The sequence below is a fragment of the Choloepus didactylus genome, chromosome 9 (assembly GCF_015220235.1).
Source record: "Choloepus didactylus isolate mChoDid1 chromosome 9, mChoDid1.pri, whole genome shotgun sequence".
Taxonomy (NCBI): domain Eukaryota; kingdom Metazoa; phylum Chordata; class Mammalia; order Pilosa; family Megalonychidae; genus Choloepus; species Choloepus didactylus.
In genome coordinates this window covers 100,579,813-100,599,076 of record NC_051315.1, presented here as the reverse complement: position 1 = coordinate 100,599,076, position 19,264 = coordinate 100,579,813, and the positions used below count along the sequence as shown (strand labels likewise).

Genomic DNA, 19,264 nt, shown 5'->3' with positions numbered 1-19,264 from the left:
GCAGCCATTGTTTTAACTCTGTCCCTGCCAGGGGTAGAGGCTGTGGAGACTTAAAGACACAGTACTTCCTCAGGGCTATGGGGAACACGTAGCTGAAGGGTTGCATTGGCTGGGCAGACTAGGAAAGCACAACCTTGGGGACCCCTGAAAGAGACTTTTTGTGTACTTCCTGATCCCCTCCCTAGGACAATTGGGAGCTGATCTGACCCTCTTCATGGGTCCCTGAGCCTGTTTGGACTGGGAAATACTGATTTGGGAAAGTCCTCTCCAGGGTGACCCTCCTCATGGAATTTGCCCTCCAAGGAAAAACCAGCTAGAGACCATGAAAGGAGAGTAAAAACCTATAAAGGTGTATTAGTCAGGGTTCTTTAGGGAAATAGAACCAACAGGAGATATCTGTAAATAGTATGAGATTTTATAAATGTTTTCTCATGCAGCTGTTGGGGATGCATGAGTCCAAATTCTGTAAGGCAGGCTGTGAGCTGGCACTCTGATGAAGGTTTTCAATGAATTCCCCAGGAGAGCCTGGCTGGCTGAAGTAGAGACGAAAGTTCTATCATCTCTGAGCTATCAACACCTTCCCCTTAAAAGTTTTCCATTGATTAGATTAAACACTTCTCACTGCACAAGACACTCCCGTTGGCTGACTGCAGATGTAATTAGTACAGATGCAAACAATGTACTGGTGATTTAAGTCCATGAAATGTCCTCGCAGCAACAAATAGTCCAGTGCTTGCTTGACCGGACAGCTGGGCACCATCACCTGGCCAAGTTGACACATGAACCTAACCACCACAGTCCACCCCTTGTCAACTTTGCAGACATATACTTCACCTTAAACCATGCTTAATCTCTAAATAAAAAGCAGTAACAGACATATTTTTTGCCTAACCATACTCAACTGTCCTGTGTACAAATGGAAATGTACTAAATCTCTCCAGAATAGGGTGCAAATTCTTGGGTAATATTCATTCTTAAACTTGATATCCTATACCTTAAATACTGTAATATAAACAATACAACTTATGTCACAAAAGAGGATAAGATAGAGAAGAAAACAAAGATATTTGCTTAATGTACAAATACAAACATACTTGTAACAAAATAAGGAAGAATTATTTACACCATTACAGTCTTCGTTTCTGTAACTGGCCACATGGCCACAGTTCATATTTATCACTACATTCTTCAAATACCCAGTCCATGTTTCCTTTACTCTCAGCAAGCTGGCCATGGTTCTTTGCCTGGGGGGAGGGGGGGGACCCAAACCTCATTCCTGATGTTTCTGAGCCATTGATATCCTTCCTGGATTGGGTTGTTGCAGTTTTCCATTGACTTTAATCACAGAGTATCAAGAGATGCCCTAGGGCATCTACTGTATTCCAGGAAAACTCTTCTTTACCTCCATTGTGTAGTTGCAGTCCTATATCCCCTTGATAGAATCAGTCACCCCAGCCAGTACAGTACTCCCTTTCCTTGCCTGTTGATTCAGAGGCATGAGAAACCCAAAATGGCCAGGTGGCAATCTTGACTTCAAGTTCAGTGGAATCATTGTTGTGCATCCTTGTGGGAGCACTCCTCCTTTTGGAACTAAAACCTGTAGAGCAGCACAGTTTAAGGTTGCAGGGACAGGAAACAAAAATGTTTCTAGTGGATCACTAGGAGTGATGGTGAGTGGTGCCACTCCCATTTCTACCCCTTGGTTCCTGGACCCAGGAATCCTGGCTATGGGAGAAACAGCACCATAGAGTAGACACTGATTCAGGGCATACACAGCCTCCTGGAGAATACTGCCCCAGCCCTGCAAGATATTGCCACCTAGTTGGCACCATAATTGAGTCTTCAAAAGGCCATTCCACTGTTTTATCAACCCAGCTTCTCTGGTTGATGAGGAACTTGGTAAGACCAGAAAATTCCATGAGCTTGTGCCCATTCCCACACTTCATTTGTTGTGAAGTGAATTCCTTGATCAGAAGCAATGGTGTGTGGAATACCGTGATGATGGATAAGGCATTCTGTAAGTCTACAGGTGGTAGTTTTGGCTGAAGCATTGCATGCAGGGAAGGCAAACCCATATCCAGAGTATGTGTGTCTTCCAGTTAGAAAAAATCATTGTCCCTTCCATGGTGGAAGTGGTCCAATGTAATCAACATGCCACCAGGGAGCAGGCTGATCACCTCAAGGAATGGTGCCATATCAGGAACTGAGTGTAGGTCTCTGTTGCTGACAGATTGGGCACTCAGAAGTGCCTGTAGCCAGGTCAGCTGTGGTGAGTGGAAGTCCATGTTGCTGAGCCCATGCATAACCTCCATCCCTACCACCATGACCACTTTGTTCATGATCCCATTGGTCAGTGACAGGAGTGGCTGGAGAAAGCAGCTGAGTGGTATCCACAGAATGGGGCATCTTATCCACCTGATAATTAAAACTTTCCTCTGCTGAAGTCACCCTCTGGTGAGCGCTCACATTGGACACAAATATCTTCATGTTTTTTGCCCCCTCAGAAAGGTCTATCCACATACTTCTTCCTCAGACCTCTTTGTCACCAATTTTCCAGTCATAGTCCTTCCAGGTCCCTGACCATCCAGCCAAACCATTATCAAAAGCCCCTGAATCAGTACACAAATGCACCTTTGGCCAATTTTCCTTCCAAGCAAAATGAACGACCAGGTGCACTGCTTGAATTTCCGCCCATTGGGAAGATTCCCCTTACCACTGTCCTTCGGGGACATCCCAGAAAGGGGCTGCAGTGCTGCAGCTCTCCACTTTCAGGTGGTACCTGCGTATCATGCAGAACCATCTGTAAACCAGTTTCTCAGTCAACTGACTGTAAGGAACTCCCAAGAATCCATAGCTCTGGGCTGGGAAAGAGAAAATATTGTAGCAGGAGTGGGGGCCATGGGCATTTGGGCCACTTCCTCCTGTAATTTACTTGTGCCTTCAGGACCTGTTTGATCCCTATCTCTTATATGCCATTTCCATTTTATGATGGAGTGGAGTGCTGCTGTGCACACCCAACTTTATGGCTTCGTGGGTCAGACAACACCCAGCTCATAATAGGCACCTCGGATCTCATGGTGACTTGGTGGCCCATGGTTAAGCATTTGGTCTCTTCTAAGGCCCACTAGCAGGCCAGAAGCTGTTGCTCAAAAGGAGAGAAATTATCTGCAGAGGATGGCAAGGCCTTACTCCAAAATTCTAAGGGGCTGCATTTTGATTCTTCTATACAGGCCTGCCAGAGTTTCCAAACAGCGTCTGTATTTGCCACTGACACTTCCAGTACCATTGGTTCAGCTGGATCATATGGTCCAAGTGGCAGAGCAGTTTGCAAAGCAGCCTGGAACTGTTGCGGAGCCTCTTCTTGTTCTGATCTCCACACAAAATTAGCAACTTTTCTGGTCACTCTGTAAGTGGGCCAGAATATCACACCGAAATGAGGAATATGTTGTCTCCAAAATCCAAAACACCAACTAAGCATTGTACCTGTTTTTTGGTTGTAGGAGGGGTAGATGCAACAGCTTATTCTTCACCTTAGAAGGGATATCGCAACAAAAAATTTCATTGAGATGGAGGGACCCTGTACTTTTGTTGGATTTATCTCCCATCCTCTGACATGCAAATGCCTTACCAATAAGTCTAGCGTAGTTGCTGCTTCTTGCTCACTTGGTCCAATCAACATGATATCATCAATATAATGGACCGGCATGATGTCTTATGGGAGGGAGAAATGATCAGGTTCCCTGCAGACAATATTATGACATAGGGCAGGAGAGTTGATACACCCCTGAGGTAGCACAGTGAAGGTAAACTGCTGGCCTTGCCAGCTGAAAGCAAACTGTTTCCGGTGCTCCTTACTAACAACTATTGAGGAAAAAGCATTTGCCAGATCAATAGCTGCATACCGGGTGCCAGGGATGTGTTGATTTGCTCAAGCAATGATACCACATCTGGAAAAGCAGCTGCAATTGGAGTCATATCCTGGTTAAGTTTACAATAATCCACTATCATCCTCTAAGACTCTTCTGTTTTCTGCACAGCCAAATAGGAGAGTTGAATGGGGATATGGTGGGAATCACCACCCCTACATCCTTCAAGTCCTTAAAAGTGGCATTAATCTCTGCAGTCCCTCCAGGAATCTGGTATTACTTCTGATTTACTATTTTGCTAGGTAGGGGCAGTTTTAGTGGCTTCCGCATGGCCTTTCCTACCATAATAGCCCTCACTCCACAGGTCAGGAAACCAATGTGGGGATTCTGCTAGTTGCTGAGTATGTCTATTCCAAATATGCATTCCAGAACTGGGAAAATAACCACAGAATGGGTCTAGGGACCCACTGGACCACTGCGAGACACACCTGAGCTAAAACGCCATCAATCACCTGACCTTTGAAAGCCCCTCGCCTGATTGGTGAACGTGAGTGATGTTTTGGGTTTCCTGGAATTAATGTCATTTCTGAGCCAGTTTCTAATAAACCCTGAAATATTTGATCATTTCCTTTTCCCCAATGCACAGTTACCCTGGTAAAAAGCTTTAGGTCTCTTTGGGGAAAGCTGCAAGGAAGATTAACAGTGTAAATTTTTGGTTGTGTAACAGGGTCCTTCCCCAAGGAGACCTGGCCTTCCCCTCGTTCCAGGTACTCTGTGTCTGTAAACTATCTCAAGTCTGGGAATTGATTAAGGGGCCGTGACTCTCTTTTTGTAATTCAAGTTAGACTTTTGTTCACTTAACCTAGAATTATTCTGCTTATAGAGATCAAACAAGAGTTTAGTAGACTGCCCATCTATTTTTTATTCAATTTTATTGAGATATATTCACATACCATATAATTATCCAAAGTGTACAATCAATTGTTCACAATACCATCATATAGTTGTGCATTCACTATTTTTTGAACATTTTCCTTGTACCAGAAAAAGTGAAAATAAGAATAAAAAATAAAAGTGACAAAGAACACCCAAACTCCCCCACATACCCTATTTCTCATTTAGTTTTTTGTCCCCATTTTTCTACACATCCATACATGCACTGGATAAAGGGAATGTGATCCATAAGGCTTTCATAATCACACTGTCACTTCTTGTAGGCTACATTGCTATACAATAATTTTCAATAGTCAAACTGCCCATCTACTTTATTCTAGGCACCTCATGATCTACTAAACAATGCTATAGGTCTCTGCAAGTCAGATTCTATTTTGACTGCTGCTTTGAGCCTGCTGTCCATTATGAGCCATGCCCACCTTGTCTTTGGTGATTAACTGCTGCCACATGGCTTCTGCCAGCTTGGGATCTGATTATCCCCATTGTGTTTAAGGATTCCAGCTCAGTGTCAGCAGTTCCCACAGTATTACAGTAATATCTGACCTACAGAGAAGGGTGACTACAGAGCTCTTCAAAGATGATGGGGCTAGTCCCACAAATTTATTTCTTACAGCGCTGGTAAAAATGTGTCCTCTGGACATTTCTAGGATATCATAAGCTGCAAGGAGAAACTAGGCTACATCTTCCACGTGTAGTTTGGAGATCTTCTCAGCTAAGTATCTCAGCTTGTCACTTTCAAATTCTGCCTTCCGTCTGACACCAGGACACAACTTTGCCAAATTCTCTGCCACTTTAAAACAAGGATCACCTTTTTTCCAGTTGGCAATGACACATTCATCATTTCTGTTTAAGGCCTCATCAGAGCTATCTTTGGAGTCCATATTTCTAGCAACAGTCTTTTCAAAATATTCTAGGCCACTTCTATCAAGCCCCTCATGATTCTTCCAGAATCTTCCCCTTATCCATTTAAAAAGCCATTCCAACATGTATGGTATTTGCAAACTCAGCAGCAGCAGCAACCTGGTTCTAAAATCTGTTCTAGTTTGCTAATGCTGCCATTGTGCAAAATATCAGAAATGGATTGGCTTTTATAAAGGGGTTTTATTTAGCTTCAAATGTCTCTTTTAGCTGCAGCACTGAGCTTCTTCTGTCTGAGCTCTTATAGGGCTCCGGTAAACTAATGAAGACCCACATTGAATGGGCAGGGCCCATATGTCCATGGAAATAATTTAATTAAATGCTTCACCCACAGTTGATTGAGTCATGTCAAAGGATTACAACCCAATCAATACTAATATGTCTGCCCCCCACAAGATTGCATTAAAGAACATGTCATTTTAGGGGATATAATACATCTGAACTGGCACACATACTAAGAAACAGGAAGATATAGCCCAGTCAAGGGAACAAATTAAAACTTCAGAGACACAGATTTGGAACAACTAACCAAGGATGTTCAAACAAATCTCTTAAATCCATTCAAAGAGGTGAAGGAAAATATGGCTAAAGAGGTAAAGAATATTAAGAAGAAAATGTGTAAGCATAAAGAGAATTTGAAAGTAAAAAAATAAAACAAATTATGGGGATGAAAGACACAATAGAAGAGATTAAAAATACACTAGAGGCATAAAGCAGCAGATTTGAAAAGGCAGAAAAATCAGTGAAGTAGAAGACAGAACAATTGAAATCTTACAATCAGAAGAGATAGAGACAAGAATGGAAAAATTGAGCCGAGTCTCAAGGATTTAAACAATAGCATGAAGCTATGTGCATCATGGGTATCCCAGAAGGGAAAAGTGGCAGAAAGAATATTTGAGGAAATAATGGCCAAAAAATTCCCAAATCTTATGAAAGGCATACATGTCTAAGAAGTGCAACATACTCCAAACAGCATAAATTCTAATAGACCTACTCTGAGACACATACTAATCAGAATGTCAACTGCCAAAGATAAAGAGAGAATTCTGAAAGCAGCAAGAGAAAAATGATTCATCACATACAAGGGAACCACAATAAAACTAAGTCCCAATTTCTCATCAGAAACCATGGAGGCAAGAAGGCAGTGGTAGGATATATTTAAGGCATTGAAAGAGAAAAACTGCCTGCAAAAATTATTTCTCTACCAAAACTAAGAGAGAGTTTAAAATATTCTCAGATAAAGAGAAACAGAGAGTTCATCAACAAGAGACCTGCTTACAAAAAACACAAAGGGAGTTGTGTAGAGACTGAAAGGAGAAGACAGGGGAGAGTGGCTTGGAGTAGAAATTAAGGTTATCATTAAGGATAACTGAAAGGGTAAAGAGAGAAACAAAAAACAAAAAAAGATATGACCCATAAAAACCAAAGAATAAAATGGCTGAAGTAAGTATTGCCTTAATAATAACATTGAATGTTAATGGACTAAACTCCCCAGTCAAAAGAGCCAGATTGGCAGAATGGATAAAAAAGCATAATCCTTTTTTATGCTTAGAAGCATCTCACCATAGACCCAAAGACACAAATAGGTTGAAAGCGAAAGGTTGAAAAAATACATTCCATGCAAAAAAGATCTGGGGTAGCTATACTAATATCGGACAAAATAGACTTTTAATGCAAAACTCTTATAAGAGACAAGGAAGGACTCTATATTAGTAGAAGGGGCAGTTCACCAAGAAGAAATAACAATCATAAACATTTAGGCACCTAACCATGGTGCCCCAAAATACATGAGGCAAACACTAGCAAAATAGAACGGAGAAATAGACATTTCAAAAATAATAGTTGGATCATCTACAGATTCAATGCAATCCCTACCAAAATTCTAACAACCTACTCTGCAGATTTGGAAAAGCTAGTTATCAAATTTATCTGGCGGGGAAAGATGCCTTGAATTGCTAAAAACATTCTAAAAAAGGAAAACAAAGTGGGAAGACTTACATTCCCTGGCTTTGAAGCTTATTTTAAAGCCATGTAGTCAAAACAGCATGGTATTGGCACAAAGATGGACTTACTGAGCAATGGAATTGAATTGAGAATTCAGAGATAAACCCCCAGATCTATGGTTGACTGATCTTTGATAAGGCCCCTAAAACCACTGAACTGAGACGTAACAGTCTTCCAACAAATGAGGCTGGGAGAGCTGGGTATCCATATCCAAAAGAATGAAACAGGATGCCTACCTCACACCCTATGCAAAATTAACTCAAAATGGATTAAAGACCTCAACATAAAAGACATTACCATAAAACTCCTATAAAATAATGTAGGGAAACATCTTCAGGACCTTCTATTAGGAGGTCACCTCCTAGACCTTACACCCAAAGCATAAGCAAGAAAAGAAAACATAGATAGATGGGAACTCCTCAAATTTAAAAGCTTCTGTACCTCAAAGGAATTTGTGAAAAAGGTGAAGAGGCAGCCAACTCAATGGGAAAAAATATTTGAAAACCATGTGTTCCGATTTGCTAATGCTGCCGGAATGCAAAACACCAGAAATGGATCAGCTTTTATAAAGGGGGTTTATTTGGTTACAAAGTTACAGTCTTAAGGCCATAAAGTGTCCAAGGTGTGGTATCAACAATCGGGTACCTTCACTGGAGGTTGGCCAATGTTGTCCGGAAAACCTCTGTTACCTGGGAAGGCATGTGGCTGGCGTCTGCTCCAAGTTCTGGTTTCAAAATGGCTTTCTCCCAGGACATTCCTCTCTAGGCCGCAGCTCCTCTTCAAAATGTCACTCTCAGCTGCACTTAGGGCATCTGTCCTCTCTTAGCTTCTCTGGAGCAAGAGTCTGCTTTCAACGGCCGTCTTCAAACTGTCTCTCATCTGCAGCTACTCTCTCAACTTCTGTACATTCTTGGATGTGTACCTCTTGGCTGTAGCAAGCTTGCTCCTTCTGTCTGACCTTATATAGTGCTCCAGTAATTTAATTCAGACCCACCCTGAATTGGCGGGCCAACACCTCCATGGAAATTATCCAGTCAGAGTCATCACCCACAGTTGAGTTGGGGCACATCTCCATGGAAACACTCAGAGAATTACAATCCAGTTAACACTGATAGGTCTGCCCACACAAGATTACATCAAAGATAATGGTGTTTGGGGGGACATAATACATTCAAACTGGCACAGGGTTTATCTGGTTACAAAGTTACAGTCTTAAGGCCATAAGGTGTCCAAAGTAAATCATCAACAAGCAGGTACCTTCACTGGAGGATGGTCAATGGTGTCCGGAAAACCTCTGTTAGCTGGAAAGGTATGTGGCTGGTGTCTGCTCCAGACTTCTGGTTTCAAAATGGCTTTCTCCCAGGATGGTCCTCTCCAGGCTGCAGTTCCTCAAAAATGTCACTCTTAGTTGCTCTTGGAATGTTTTTCCTCTCTTAGCTTCTCCAGAGCAAAATCTGCTTTCAACGGCCATCTTCAAACTGTCTGTCATCTGCAGCTCTTCTCTCAGCTTCTGTGCATTCTTCAAAGTGTCCCTCTTGGCTGTAGCAAGCTTGTTCCTTCGGTCTGAGCTTGTATAGTGCTCCAGTAAACTAATCAAGGCCCCTGCTGAATGGGCAGGGCCACGCCTCCATGGAAATTATCCAATGAAAGATCTTGCCCACACTTGAGTGATCACATCTCCATGGAAACATCCAATCAAAAGTCTCCAACCCAGTCAACACCAACACATTTCCTGCCTACACAAGACTGCATCATAGATAATGGCATTTTGAGGGACATAATACATCCAAACCAGCACACCATGTATCTGACAAAAACTGATATCTTGCATATATAAAGAAATCCTACAACTGAACAACAGTAGTAAAGACAGCCCAATTATAAAATGGGAAAAAGATATGAAAAGACAGTTCTGTGAAAAGGAAATACAAATGGCAAAAAAAAAAAAAAAAACACATGAAAAAATATTCATCTTCACTAGCAATTAGGGAGATGCAATTTAAGACCACAATGAGATATCATATCACACCAATTAGATTGGCTACCATTAAACAAACAGGAAACTACGAATGCTGGAGAGGATATGGGGAAATTGGAACTCTTATTCATTGTTGGTGGGACTGTATAATGGTACAGCCACTCTGGGAGACAGTCTGGCAGTTCCTTAGAAAACTAGATATAGAGTTACCCTTTGATCCAGCAATTGCACTTCTCGGTATATACCCAGAAGATCTTAAAGCAGTGACATGAACAGATATCTGCACGCCAGTGTTCATAACAGCAGTATTCACAATTGCCAAGAGATGGAAACAACCCAAATGTCCTTCAACAGATGAGTGGATAAATAAAATGTGGTATATACACACGATGGAATACCATGTGGCAGTAAGAAGGAATGATGTCGTGAAATGTATGACAACATGGATGAACCTTGGAGATGTAATGCTGAGCAAAATAAGCCAGGCACAAAAAGAGAAATATTGTATGTTACCACTAATCTGAACACTGAAAAATGTAAAATAAATGGTTTATAATATAGTATGTAGGGGATCTAGTGATAGACAGCAAATAGTGAAGGGGGAACAATCTAATAAGAACAGATAAGTTATTGTGGGTGAACTTAATGTTCTGGGAATGCTCAGGAGTGACTATGGTTTGTTAACTTCTGGGGGGAATGGTAGGAACAAGTTCACAGAAATGTTATTTTAGGTTACTTGTTTTTCTCATTCCTTTGCTTGGTTATAGTCTAAATATTCTCTTGGGGTAGAGTAGGAACACATTGGAAGTAATGTAGTTATTATAGCTTATTAGTTTTTCTTATTTATTTTGCTTTTGTTTGAAATGGTTTTTTGTTTGTTTTTTTTAATTTTCTGATAAAGTTAATTGAAAAAAAAATAGTTGGAGACTTTAATACAACTCATCAATAGATAGAACATCTAGACAGAAGAACAAAAAGGAAACAAAGAACTTGAAAAATATGATAAATAAACTAGACCTAAACTGACATATACAGAACATTGCACCCTAACCAGCAGGATATACATTTTTCTCAGGTGCCCATGGATCATTCTCCAGGATAGACCAAATGTTGGGTCACAAAACAAGTCTCAATAAATTTAAAAATATTGATATTATACAAAGCACTTTCTCTGACCATAATGTAATAAAGCTGGAAATCAACAACAGACATATAGAGATTTGGAAAATTCACAAATATATGCAAAATTAAACCACACGTTCTTAAACAATCAGTCAAAGAAGAAATTGCAAGAGAAATCAGTAAATATCTCAAGATGAATGAAAATATGAACACAACATATCAAAACTTATGGAATCAATAAGGCTTGGTATAAAAGTTCATAGATTGTAAGCTTTTAGGACAGTCACATCTATTCCTGAGTTTTGATTGTTATTTAAGAAGTGTTCATATGATACAAAATTTATATTCTCTGCACACTTTCTAATATAACCTGTATGGTCAGTCTATTTAAATAACATGGTTACAATGGAGCCTAGAATGGGGAATGAGATCTTGTTATTCTCTACAGGTTAATATGATACCCTGGTGCACCCCTGAGTACTTTGGGCAGAAAATAATAAAGTATTTGCAAAGTCCCCTTGGGGGACTGGGGAAAAATGTGGAAATATTAAACTTCCTCACCTGGGGAATTCCTGATATTCCTGAAAGCATTAGGGAATCCCAATTTAATAAGTCAAGCCCTTGATCTTGGGGCTTGCCTTTATGAAACTTATTCCTGCAAAGGAGAAGCTATGCCTACTAATAATTGTGCCTAAGAGTCAAATCCTCACCCAGAGAACCTCTTTTGTTGCTCGGATGTGGCCTCTTCCTCTCAGCCAGCTCTGCAGATAAACTCTCTACCCTCCCCACTACGTGGGACATGACTCGCAGGGATTTTTTTTTTTTTTAATTCTGTTTTATTGAAATACATTCACACACCATACAATCATCCATGATATACAATCCACTGTCCACAGTATGATAACATAGTTATGCGTTCATCACCACAATCTATCTCTGAACATTTTCCTTACATCAGAAAGAACCAGAACAAGAATAAAAAATAAAAGTGAAAAAAGAACACCCAAATCATCCCCCCATCCCACCCCATTTGTCCTTTAGTTTTTATCCCCATTCCTCCACTCATCCATACACTGGATAAAGGGAATGTGATCCACAAGGTCTTCACAATCACACTGTCAACCCTTGTAATCTACATTATTATATAATTGTCTTCAGGAGTCCAGACTGCTGGGTTAGAGTTTGGTAGTTTCAGGTATTTACTTCTAGCTATTCCAATACATTAAAGCCTAAGAGATGTTATCTATATAGTGCATAAGAATGTCCACCAGAGTGACCTCTTGACTCCATTTGGAATCTCTCAGCCACTGAAACCATTTTGTCTCATTTTGCATCCCCCTTTTGGTCTAGAAGATACTCTCAGTCCCACGATGCCGGGTCCACATTCATCCCCGGGAGTCATACTCTGCGTTGCCAGGGAGATTTACACCCCTGGGAGTTGGGTCCCACGTAGGGGGGAGGGCAGCGAGTTCACCTGTCGAGATGGCTCAGTTAGAGAGAGAGAGGGCCACATCTGAGCAACAAAGAGGCACTCAGGGGGAGACTCTTAGGCACCATTACATACAACTTCAGACTCTCCTTTGTGGTAATGAGCTTCATAAGGGCAAGTCCCATGCTCGAGGGCTCAGCACATCAAACTGCCAGTTCCAATGTTTGTGACAACATACGCTAGGGGATCAGTATCTCAAAGTTTAGAGATAGGCCTTACAATTCAGGGATAGAGTTAACTGCTGTAAGAGCTTACAATCTAGGGACTATTACAATTATTGTGTCCACATTAGGCTATGTTCTAAGATTCAATTCTGAGTTTACACATTGTAGTTAGTCCATATTGGTGAGGCATCATCCCTCTCACCATGTTTTCTCCAACACTTTTACTCCTATATACATTTTCCTACAATTTTATAGAGTTATATTCACATACCATACATTTATCCACAGTGTACAATCAGTTGTTCATGGTATCATCATAAAGTTGTACATTTATCACCACAATCAGCATTTGAACATACTGATTACTACAAGAAAAATTGTTTGTTTTTTTTTTTTAGCAATAAGAAAAAATGATAAAAAGAAAAATAACATGTCATACAATACAATATACTACTAAGGACAGCAAATAACACCGCTACCAAGAATCCCATATTACTCCCCTATATCCCCTTCTCATAAACATTTAGCATTGGTGTATTGCCTTTGTTACATTTAATGGAGGTATATTACAATGTTACTGTTGACCATAGACTCCAGTTTGCTTTGATTATGTTTTTTCCTGAATACCATCCCTTTTTCAGATTTCTACATGGTTGACATTCATTTGCTTTCCCACATGCAAAAACATTTTTATGTTTGTATATTTAGTAACAGTCATTGGCCACTCCAGTTTTTGCCACATTATACAGTCCCAGTCTTTATCATCTATCTTTACCTCTGGTGTCATACATTCTCCTATCCCACCTCTTTCAGCTTTACTCACAAACATCTTTGTTCAGTGTACTTACAATACCGTGCTACCATCACACAGTATTATCCTATCTATTTCTGGATCTATGCAATCAATCCTAAACATTCTGTAGTCCTTCAGCATCAAATGGCTGATCTCTGCCCTCTTTCTATCTCCTGGTTGCCTGTGTTGTCAGCTTTTAACTCCCAAAGTTTGTTCATTAATGTCTGTTCATATTAGTGAGACCATACAGAATCTGTCCTTTTGTTTCTGGCTAACTTCACTCAACATAATGTCCTCAAGGTTCATCCACATTATTACATGATCCATGTCTTTGTTCTGTCTTACAGCTGCATAATATTCCATCATGTGTATATACCACAGTTTGTTTATCCACTCATCCTTTGATGAACATTTGGGCTGTTTCCATCTCTTGGAAATTGTGAATAATGCTGCAATAAACATCGGTTTACAAATGTCTGTTTGTGTCTTAAGTTTCAGTTCCTCTGAGTATATACCCAGCAATGGAATAGCTGGGTCATATGGCAAATCTATATTTAGCTTCCTGAGGAACCTCCATACTGTCTTCCAGAGTGGTTGCACCATTCTACATTCCCACCAACAATGAATAAGTGTGCCTCTTTCTCCACATCCTCTCCAGCACTTGTCATTTTCTGTTTTTTGGATAATGGCCATTCTGGTAGGTGTGAGATGATATCTCATTGTGGTTTTGATTTGCATTTCCTTAATAGCCAGTGAAGTTGAGCATTTTTTCATATGCTTTTGAGCCATTTGTATTTCCTCTTCAGAAAAATGTCTGTTCATGTCTTTTGCCCATTTTTTAAATTGGATTGTTTGTCTTTCTCTTATTGAGATGCAGGATTCCTTTATATATTCGGGATATTAAACCCTTATCTGCTCTGTGGTTTCCAAATATCATCTCCCATTGTGTAGGTTGCCTTTTTACTTTTCTGACAAAGTCCTTTGATGTATAAAAGTGTTTAATTTTGAGGAGATCCCATTTGTCTATTTGTTCTTTGGTTGCTCGTGCCTTGGGTGTAAGGTCTAAGAAACCACCTCCTTTCACAAGATCTTTAAGATATTGCCCTACATTTTCTTCTAAGAGTTTTATGGTCTTGGTGCTAATGTTTAGGTCTTTGATCCACTTTGAGTTAATTTCGGTATAAGGTGTGAGATGGACATCCTCTTTCATTCTTTTGGAAATGGATATCCAATTCTCCAAACACCATTTATTGAACAGGCTGCTCTTTCCCAGTTGCTTCGGCTTCACTGCCTTATCAAAGATCAGTTGTCCATAGATGTGAGGGTCTACTTCTGAACACTCAATTCGATTCCATTGATCAGTATATCTGTCCTTATGCCAGTACCATGCTGTTTTGAGCACTGTAGCTTTGTAATATGCTTCAAAGTCAGGTAGTGTGAGACCTCCCACTTCACTCCTCTTTCTCAAGACATTTTGGCTATTCGGGGCACCTTACCCTTCCAAATAAATTTAGTTATTGGTTTTTCTATTTCTGTAAAGTAAGTTGTTGGGATTTGAATTGGTATTGCATTGAATCTGTAAATCAGTTTAGGTAAAATTGCCATCTTAACTATATTTAATCTTCCATTCCATGAACATGGTATGTTCTTCCATTTTTTCAGGTCTTGTTCAATTTCTTTTAGCAGTTTCTTATAGTTTTCTATGTAAAGGTCTTTTGTGTCCTTGGTTAAGTTTATTCCTAAATACTTGATTCTTTTGGTTGCTATTGTAAATGGGATTTTTTTCTTGATTTCCTCCTCTTGTTGCACATTACTTGTGTATAGGAACACTACAGATTTTTGCGTGTTGATCTTGTAGTCTGCTGCTTTGCTGTATTCATTGACTAGTTCTAGTAGCTTTGCTGTAGATTTTTCTGGATTTCCTACATATAGAATCATGTCATCTGCAAATAGTGAAAGTTTTACTTCTTCCTCTCCAATTTGGATGCCTTTTATTTCTTTTTCTTGCCTAATTGCTCTAGCTAGAACTTCCAGCACAATGTTGAATAGCAGTGGTGATAGTGGGCATCCCTGTCTTGTTCCTGATCTTAGAGGAAAAGCTTTCAGTCTCTCCCCATTGAGTGTGATGTTAGCTGTGGGTTTTTCATATATTGCCTTTATCATATTGAAAAAGTTCCCTTCTATTCCTATCCTTTGAAGTGTTTTCATCAGGAAAGGATGTTGAATTTTGTCAAATGCCTTTTCTGCATCAATCGAGATGATCATGTGGTTCTTCTGCTTTGATTTATTGATGTGGTGTATTACATTAATTGATTTTCTTGTGTTGAACCAGCCTTGCATACCTGGAATAAATCCCACCTGGTCGTGGTGCATAATTCTTTTAATGTGCTGCTGGATTCGATTTGCGAGTATTTTGTTGAGGATTTTTGCATCTATATTCATTAAAGAAATTGGTCTATAATTTTCTTTTTTTGTAGTATCTTTGCCTGGTTTTGGTATTAGGGTGATGATGGCTTCATAAAAAGAGTTAGGTAGCTTTCCCTCTTCTGCAGTTTTTTTGAAGAGATTGAGCAGGATTGGTACTAATTCGTTCTTGAATGCTTGGTAGAATTCACATGTGAAACCATCTGGTCCTGGGCTTTTCCTTTTGGGGAGCTTTTTGATGACTGACTCAATCTCTTTACTTGTGATTGGTTTGTTGAGGTCGTCTATTTCTTCTTGAGTTAATGTTGGTTGTTTATGCTTTTCTAGGAAGTTGTCCATTTCATCTAAGTTGTCTAGTTTATTAGCATATAGTTGCTCATAGTATCTTCTCATTATCTCCTTAATTTCTGCAGGGTCGGTAGTTATATTTCCTTTCCCATTTCTGATTGCATTTATTTACATCTGCTCTCTCTTTTTTTTTTGTTAGCCTAGCCAGTGGTCCATCGATTTTATTGATTTTCTCAAAGAACCAACTTCTGGTTTTGTTGATTCTCTCTATTGTTTTCCTGTTCTCAATTGCATTTATTTCTGCTCTAATCTTTGTTATTTCTTCCCTTCTGCTTGCTTTAGGGTTAGTTTGCTGTTCTTTCTCTAATTTCTCCAGGTGAGCAGTTAACTCTTCAATTTTTTCTCTCTCTTCTCTTTTAATGTAGGCATTTAGGGCAATAAATTTCCCTCTCAGCACCGCCTTTGCTGCATCCCATAAGTTTTGATAAATTGTGTTTTCATTGTCATTTGCCTCTAGGTATTTACTGATTTCTCTTGTAATTTCTTCCTTTACCCACTGGTTTTCTAAGAGGGTGTTGTTTAGCCTCCATATGTTTGTGAATTTTATGACCTTCTGTCTTTTATTTATTTCCAACTTCATTCCATTGTGGTCTGAGAAAGTGTTTTGTGTAATATCAATATTTTTAAATTTGTTGAGACTTGCTTTGTGACCCAACATGTGGTCTATCCTAGAGAATGTTCCATGAGCACTTGAGAAAAAAGTGTATACTGCTGTTGTTGGATGTAGTGTTCTATAAATGTCTGTCAAGTCTAGTTCATTTATCATACAATTCAACATCTCTGTTTCTTTGGTGATTCTCTGTCTAGATGTTCTATCCATTGATGAGAGTGGTGTATTGAAGTCTCCAACTATTATTGTAGAGGTATCTATTTCTCCTTTCAGTGATCGCAGTGTTTGCCTCATGAATTTTGGGGCATTCTGGTTTGGTGCATAAATATTTATGACTGTTATGTTTTCTTGATGAATTGACCCTTTTATTAATATATAGTGTCCTTCTTTGTCTCTTTTAATTGTTTTGCTTTTGAAGTCTAACTTGTCTGATATTAATATAGCTACTCCCGCTTTTTTCTGGTTGTTGTTTGCATGAAATATCTTTTTCCAACCTTTCACTTTCAGTCTATGTCTGTCCTTGTGTCTAAAGTGAGTTTCTTGTAGACAGCATATAGATGGGTCCTGTTTTTTAATCCATTCTGCCAGTCTTTGTCTTTTTATTGGGGAGTTTAACCATTTACATTTAGTGTTATTACTGTAAGGGCAGTACTTTCTACTACCATTTTGTTTTTTGGAATTTATATGTCATATCTTATTTTTTCCTCTCCTTTTACCTTTCCTGATAATCTTCATTTCTGCACTCTTCTCCAACTCTCTCTCTCCTGTCTTTTCCTATCAGCCTGTAGCACTCCCTTTAGTATTTCTTGTAGTGCCGGTCTCTTATTCACAAACTCTCTCAGTGTCTGTTTGTCTGAAAATGTTTTAATCTCTCCCTCATTTTTGAAGGAAAGTTTTGCTGGATATAGAATTCTTGGTTGGCAGTTTTTCTCTTTCAGTATCTTAAATATATCATGCCACTGTCTTCTTGCCTCCATGGTTTCTGCAGAGAAATCTGTACATAGTCTTAGTGACCTTCCCTTGTATGTGATGGATTGCTTTTCTCTTGCTGCTTTCAGAATCCTCTCTTTGTCTTTGACATTGGACAATCTGACCAGTAAGTGTCTTGGAGTAGGTCTATTGGGATCTATTCTATTTGGGGTACGTTGTACTTCTTGAATCTCTAATTTTCTGTCTTTTATAAGAGTTGGGAAATTTTCAGTGAATATGTCTTCTATTACTCTTTCTGCCCCTTTTCCCCTCTCTTCTCCTTCTGGGATACCCATAACACGTATATTTGTGCGTTTCATGTTGTCACTCAGCTCCCTAAGACCCTGCTCATATTTTTCCATTTTTTTCACCATCTGTTCTTTTGTGTGTATGAATTCGAATGACCTGTCTTCCAGTTCACTGATCCTTTCTTCTGCCTGTTCAAATCTACTGTTGTGTCCCTCCATTGTGTTTTTCATCTCCTCCATTGTGGCCTTCATTCCCATGAGTTCTGCCATTTGTTTTTTTAAGTTTATGAATTCTTCTTTATGGTCAGCCAGTGTCTTCTTTATATCCTTCAGCTCTTTTGCTATATCTTCCTTCATTTCATCGAATTTATTTAGCATTAGTTGCCTCCACTCCTGTGTCTCAACTGAGCTATTAGTTTGTTCCTTTGGCTGGTCCATGTTTTCGTGTTTCCTGGTATGGCTTGTTATCTTAAGTTGTCTAGGCATCTGATTTTCTTGATTAGTTTATTTTGGAGCTTGTTTTCTGTCTTTTACCTAGTGGTTTTCTTGTTGGTTGGCTTTGTTTTCTGGCCTCTGTTATTCAGTTCAACTTATTCTAGACCTCTAACTTAGGTTCTATTTAGTTGATCAGAATTTTTCCCCTCTTGTTTTTTTCTGTTTCTTGCTCTGCCTCTATGTAATCTTTTTGTGAGTGGGTCTCCTCAGATATGGTCGACCCTAGTCAGATTTTCCCAGTCTAGTGAGGCCTAGGTCTCATTGGGAGGGTATGGAGTTTTCCTGAGAATAAGACCCTCCTATGAGGCCTTTAGAATCGGTGCTTTTCCTCTCCTGTCCAGCAGGTGGCGCTGGCCAGCCCGCAGCTCCCCCACCAGTGTAAGGAGGTATGGAGCCTTTAGTTCTCCTGGTGACTCTGATCCTGTCAGGGGCGTGGCTGACTGAAGCTGGAATCTGAATTCCAGCCCCTGGGGTCTGAATTCCCAGAAGGAGGACTGCCAGTTGAGCTGGGCCTCTCTCCACTCTCCCAATCCTCAGAATTCCAGTTGTCTCTCAGGGGCACTATTCCCTTCTCCTCTCTCCTCTTTGGGGCCTCTCCAGGTAGATTCCTTGGTCAGCCTGAGTTGCCAATTAAAGACGGGGGTGGAGGCCTTCAGTAGTGAATACGGAATTCAAGACACTGTGGGTACTCTGTCTCCCCTCAAGCCCAGCCTAGTCCCTCAACCTGGGCTTTCCGATAGAAAAAAAACCACATATATTACTTTTAGATTTAAAAAAAAAAAAAAGAAAGAAAAGAAAGAGTCTCTTTTAAACGTCTTTCCCCAGCCTGGAAGTTTTGTCAGTGTCAGAATAGAGCATTTAAAGATATGCTTTGGGCTATTG

The 19,264-nt window shown here is 39.8% G+C and overlaps 1 protein-coding gene across 5 annotated transcripts in view; it reads left to right on the top strand.

The window, feature by feature from the left end:
• PLEKHM3 (pleckstrin homology domain containing M3) overlaps nucleotides 1–19,264 on the top strand; it is a 259,523-nt gene that overhangs the window by 194,838 nt on the left and 45,421 nt on the right. Inside the window, exon 7 of one of the 5 annotated variants that reach the window (XR_005218718.1) lies at nucleotides 4,296–4,413. The exons of the other annotated variants lie outside the window; for them this stretch is intronic. The gene's annotated coding sequence lies outside the window, so the exon portion shown is untranslated. The remainder of the gene's footprint in view (nucleotides 1–4,295; nucleotides 4,414–19,264) is intronic. 5 annotated transcript variants of the gene reach the window in all.